This window comes from Pinus tabuliformis, chromosome 9 (assembly GCF_031772625.1).
Source record: "Pinus tabuliformis cultivar Carrire ecotype Pingquan chromosome 9, CPIR1, whole genome shotgun sequence".
NCBI lineage: Eukaryota > Viridiplantae > Streptophyta > Pinopsida > Pinales > Pinaceae > Pinus > Pinus tabuliformis.
The window spans coordinates 1,982,801,122-1,982,807,994 of NC_142307.1; positions in this window are offsets into that span (position 1 = coordinate 1,982,801,122).

Here is a 6,873-nt window from a genome sequence, read left to right on the forward strand (position 1 = left end):
ATCAACGTCATAAACAAGATACCATCAAAATGAAAACCAGTCATATACCATTTTTTTCTTTTAATATGTAGAAGATCATCAATATTTTTAATCTCATATTCATCGTGTTCTTCGTCAAACAAGATCAAATCCAGGGGTTTCTCCAAAAATTATTCACTTTTCAAATTATCAAAAAATGCATTATAGCACCCTGAAAAACAAGCATAGTCACCAAAGCTTTGTTTACATAGGAAGGCAGTATAGAAGCTTGTATGCTCTCCTCATTTAAGTCTTCATCAGCGGAGCGGACTCATGAGTGGTCTTGCTTTTTTTCAAGTATTTGATAACTTCATTTTCATGTTTCTCTGTGTTTTCAATTGGAACTTGGAGTGTAAGACTTTCAAATTCCTCATGGAAATATTCATATATTGAATGATGAAGTTCTTCGTCTACAAGTTGATGATTTTTAATATGATTTTTTTAACATACTTATCATATTCTCGATCTATGATTGGTTCCATATGAATTTTTTAACATGCTTATCATATTCTTGATCTTTAATGGGCTCAAAAAGAACATCTTCTAGAGTTGCTATGAGATACCTAAAAGTTTCTTCATACTTTTGAAATCTTGAACCTCAACATTTGCGGAAATTTTCAAACGCAAGAATAAATAAACAATCTATTCATTTTACTTCTAGTAAGTAAATAATCTCATGAGTCATTTTCATGTTTTACATGCTCTGTGCTTTCAATGGGAAGTGGGAGTGTAAGACTTTAAAATTCCTCGTGAAAATATTTATGTATTGAATGACGAAGTTCTTTATCTACAAGTCGATGATCTTTAATGTGATCTTTTTTAACATGCTTATCATGTTCTTGATCTTTGATTGGCTCGAAAAGAACATTTTCTAGGGTTACTATGAGATACCTAAAAGTTTCTTCATATTTCTGAAATCTTGGGCCTCGACATTTGTAGAAATTTTCAATGAAAATGCAAAAGAAGATATACTTTTTGGACCGCAAGAATAGATAAACAATCCATTCATTTTACATCTAGTGAGTAAGTAAATAATCTCATTAGTGAGTCTTCATGCATCACATTTAGTTCAAAGGTGTATTTTATGAACCTTAGAACATGAGGAATAGCTGAAAAAATATCACCATCAAATTCTTGATAATCTTTTAACCAATTTAGAGATGGTGATTTGGTTATCCATGGACACTCTTGACATTAATAGCTTTATATCTTCTGAAATTTCCATGGTGCCATATTTTTTTAGTTAACATGCAACTAAATAGGAAATGATATCTCATGCTAAAAATGTGTGTGTGGAGTTAGTCAAGGTGAATTTCAAATATCTAAATAATGATGATTATGTCACCTCAATGGTGTTGATAGATGATTAAACATAGATAAGGATTCAGTTTCTACTAATAAAAAAGGGTTGGAACATAAACTTCAAATAACCATGGAGAATGTCTCAATTCTCCTCACCCACTGTGCTAAAATGTTATCACAAAATATAGCACTTTAGTGTAAACCCTTTCACAAGGCATTAAGAATAGTGAAACATGTAAATGTTACCACTATCCTCAACGTAACAACTTCCCTCTCTTTAGTGGAGGACAGATCCTACATAAGGGAGGCTTCCCTAGTAGCTTTTAGGGTTCCTAAGGAAAGAAGGGATTAAGTCTAAGGACACCTATATCGAACTGCACAAAATGTCACCAACAAGATATAATATTCAAGGTAAGGGCAAGGTGATTAACTAATGCAATAAAAAAAAAAAATAGATTTTTAATATATGAGGAACTAGGTCAATTTAGAAGGCTTAGAAAGTTAATATTTTTCAAAGGAGGATCCCAAAATAGTACAAAAGAAAAAAATGCTATTGGTTGTTGTAAAACATGCATAAAATATGACATGTTACACCAATAGATCAAGTAATGACAAAAATAATAATATCATCCTTGAAACAAGTGATTAACAAATGAAACTATGGCTGAAATAATAAATTAAACTAGAGTTTTGTTTTATACCTAGGGGGGATAATATGGGGTACCAAGGGAGGTACCCAAGGTAATAATGTAATAATGGGATGAGCCATAGTAATAAATAAGGTGGTTAACCCATATCATGTAAGGGACCACAAGTAGTTAGTAATAATGTAATGGGCCCATGGTATTAGTCGATGGTATGAGGGAACCATGGTAATGATCCATGGTATTGTATGTATGAGGCCTATATAGAGGCTAAAGACTCCACATGGAAGATAGTCAAGGATTATTGTATGAACAGGCATATGGCTTGTGGAGTGTTCTCCTTCTTTAAGGAGTGAATGTATGGTGTTGCCCTACCTTAAGGGTTTTGATATAAATAAAGTGAAGCATTTCTATATTTGGATCTTATTATTCTTGGGTTTATTTGTGTTCTCATATATTTTTAGATCAGATCTATAATAAGTGGTATTGGAGCCACTTTTGCCCAAGAAAGTGCTCTGATACCACTTGTTATAGCTCTAACCCGGAAATACTATAGATCTGATATGAAAATATAAGACAATGCAAATAAACCCATAAATAATATGAAATGATTCTTTATTGATCAAACCCTTAAGGTAGGGAAACACCATACATTTACTCCTTAAGGAAGGAGAACACTCCACAAGCCATATGCCTGTTCATACAATAATCCTTCACAATATTCCTTCACATGGAGTCTCTAGCCTCTATATAGGCCTCATACATACAATACCATGGGTCATTACCATGGTTCCCTCATACCATCAAACTAATACCATGGGCCCATTACATTATTACTAACTACTTGTGGTCCCTTACATGATATGGGTTAACCACCTTATTTATTACTATGGCCCATCCCATTATTACATGATTACCTTGGGTACCTCCTTTGGTACCCCATATTATCCCCCCTAGGTATATAACATTCCACCCCCCTTAGCATGTTTCGTCCTCGAAACATGGGAAGAACACAAATAATAAGATCTACTCAAAAGAGTAGTCCACTGGTACCATGCACATGCATCTAACCATCCAAGAGAGAGGTGAACCCTTGGTCTCGCTGGTGCCTCGCTCGCTTGAGATGGAAGTTGACCGTGGTAGCTCTTCTGTGTTGATGTGTAGTAGGTGGATCTTCGATCCTCTCTATCTGTCTTGCGGGGGTTGTTGTCCGTGTGGCTAATTGGTTGCCATCTTGATGGTTGTCTTGCGGGGTGATGTGGGTGATGATATGTTGAAGTTTTAACCCACGATGGCTTTTTTTTTTAATTCATCCCTTACTGGAGCCTAACTGTTATGTTGTGGTGCCTGCTATGGTGTCTTATCTTCCAATATTACTTCCACTACTGAGCCCTCATCTGATGTATCAGCATCTGTAACATTTTCTGCTTCAGCCTCTATTTGTGTTTGATTGTCAACCATCAACTTCTCATCATCTGATATGTCAGTCCCTGGAACATCTTCTGCGTCGAGCTATTTATTGATGGAAATATCCTGTAATGTAATTTTCTTCTTTTTATACCAGAGCTTTAGGAATTTCTTCTGCACGTTAATATTTATAGTACCCACTGTCACACGGAAAGAGTCGATCTTGCGGACAAGATAGACCTTCCTAGAATCTAAAGAAGACCTAATGACAGGCAAACCAACCAGACACTATCTTTCTCTAAATATGCTTTTAAAAAACAATGGTAAACAAGTGTTTTTGGGGCCTACCTTAGGTCCAACGCAAGCTTGTGGATGCCCTCGGTCCTTTGGTCCAAATGAGCTCCTTTTCGCGAATCTGCAAACACAAACAAGGCAAACAAATTAAATAGCACCTGAAAAGCCAATTGCATAAAACATATTTAACATGAAAGTCAAGGAGTCCATGAAACAAATAGCATAAGATACTTGTTGAGAAAAATGAGTTTGATTGTATTAATTCAAAAGAAGAAGAACTTTACAACCTTTGCCTTGACGCTGTACAAGCTCCTCCCAGGGTCCAACAAGATGTCTCCTCTACTTTGACAAGTTTCACTCACTCTCCAATGGAACCAAGAGGTATGTGATCTCTCCTCTCAAGCTCAAACAAAGAGTCTTAATTTCACCAGCATTTACCCTCAAAATGTTCAGCTTCTAACCTCCCTAGTCCTCACCCCAATGCCTGTATTTATAGTGCAATGGAGGGAGGTTACTAGCTCCTCCATCAAAGGGATAAAGCCCTCCTTCAAAGGGATAGCTCCTTTAGTCAAGGGATTAGCTCCTTCTTTTTTGGGATGCATGAACCACCTCAGAGCGAACAATCCACGTCAAAATTCCTTCTAGAAACGTCTAGAATTAACCCAAAGTGAGTTTTTTAAGATAAACTTTGCGCCTTTTGACTTTCGCAGGGGTACGCACCCACCCCTTTACAGACAGAGCGTGCAGATACGCAGTTGACACGAACAAAGGGTGCGGGCCCGCAGGTGACAGTAGGAGAAAGTGCGGAACCAGATCTTTTAGTGATTTTCAATGTCTTTCTCACATTTTCAAAGCTTGGCTTAAAGAGCTGAGGTCTAAGACTTGCTTAGGAGGACAGTATAAGTGTTGATGGACCCATACTGACTGCAAATAATTATGATGACGATATTTTTGTGTAACAGATTTCCCCCTAAAGTGCGAAGTCTGTAGTAGATGAGGATTTCATTTATCATATAGGAAGAGTGAAGTACTTTATCATTTCGAGGATTATCTTGTGGAGAACCCGGTCGGAACCTGTAAAAACATTCAATGCAATATATATATATGAGATCATATCATCGCTGAGGTAGGCATTCCCATACTCAGATCAAAACTTAACTAGAAACTATCTACTGCTCTGATATATGAATGATCTTGTAAGACATCACAAGTATAGACTCATGTGAACACAGTATGGATGCAGCCATCTGTTTATGAATAGTCCACAATATAATGAATACAAAATTCCTTGCAGCCTGGATGGTAGAAACTAGATCCAAGGTCTTCATTTCTACTTCCCGAAATAGTACGATTCTACCCATGCGAATAAATGTGTTGAAGTCGAACATGGTAGAAACCACTTGATTACCAGTCAATGATGTAAACTGTTAACAAGTGTGAGAAAAACCACCAGTGATGTCAATGGCTCTCAAAGTACCCAGTACAATCCATGAGATGTGAATAGATGTGTTGATGTCGAACATATCACGGAATCGTTTGATCGAAAGTCAATGATGTAAACTGTCGTCAAAGGCGAGAAACCTGCCATTGAGGCATGCAGATCCCAAGGTACTGACGATTCCTAGATCATATTTCTAGATAATGTACTGATATCGATAGAAAGTGATCCGTCGCAAGCAAGCCCACAACACAAAATCATAGATCAAGTTGAAGAAATTTAGTTGCAAGGACTGACTCAGGGATGGTCGAGATAGATGACAGATATTTTGCAAATGAATGGCTTATTGGTAGTGACCTCTTGAACACATAACGACACGACAAATGGTTTGGTGAAAATTGACCCAAAGTTAATACCCAGAAACCGACTGAAGACTTTCAATGTGGTTTGATCAACTGTTAGGCAAAGGATTTCCCAACCCAGGTGAATGAAAGTGTTGTGTTCAAGAGTGGTTACAAAGTACGACAAACAGGCTCATTTTTCTCTCTTTTCCCCCACCATTTCTGGTAAGTACCTCTTTATTTTTGACAAGCTTGAGGAGGATAACATTTGCTTGATTATAAGCTCATCCTTCGGATGAGTCCAACTTAGTTTAAATTCGAACCCTAAGAAGGAGTGGTTCGTCCCTGTTTGTAATTGAACAGGTCCTTTACTGTGAAATTTTAACGAGTCCAGTATAGGAGAAACTCGGCGTTTTTCAATTTTTAGAGAGTTTGAAAAAACTAAAGAAGACTCCAGGGTTGACCTTTTTCGTAAATTTGTGTCTCCCAAGCCCGAAAAAGTATAAAATAATACTTGAGAGAACCGCTTGATCTTACGACCGAGTACTTTTCGTAATTAGTGCCACTGATCCGAAAAAGTAAAAAGCGATCAACGACACGTCGTTTTATAACCAATATCGAATTTGAAACGACAAAAATCCGGCAATCTTTTCATGTTTTTACGGTCAGAAAAGAGCTGTAAGTGGACCGTCTTTTAATTCCGTTTTAACGAGTGTAAAAGAAACGCTCAACAATCTTTTCATGTTTTAGGAGTCAGAAAAGGGCTTAAAGATGACTCTACTTGTTTTTTCGTTGAAAATGCTAGATTTCGCCTGAATAATCCTGTTATCTTCACAAAAACACAAACATTACTCATACCTGTTTGAAATAGATAAAAATGTCGCAAAATACCTTTTCAAAGTGAAACATAAACAAATTTGCAATTCATTTACTCAAAAAAATTATAAAAAGGGGTTTTGGCAATTCATTTTTACCGTTTGAGTTTGGGTGAGAAAATAGTGCTTTTGTTTAGAAAACTTCCCGTGAAGATTGCGGAAAATCCAACCGTCGGAATCGAACGCCGTCTTCTCCAGGTATTCCACATAACCTTACTCTTCATTTTTAACCATTTCATTTCTTGTTTTAGCCATTCATTTTATTTTTTGGAGGGTTTTTAGGCTAAAATTCCACGCGCGGGGGCCCGCAGGTATAACACTGGTAACCCGCGGGCCCCGACTTTTTCTCCATTGGGAAAAAGCCAGGGGCCCACACCTTCCATGTAGACAAAGCGCGTACCCATGCACTGTGTCTAACCTGGAGGGTGCGTACCCCGCCGCGAGGGTTTTTAACCCAAAAATTCTCAAAAATTGACCAAACAAAATAATTCCTAGCAATTTAATTAATCTTTTTACTTGATGCAGAGAGTACATCATGCTAGATTGGCGCGAAA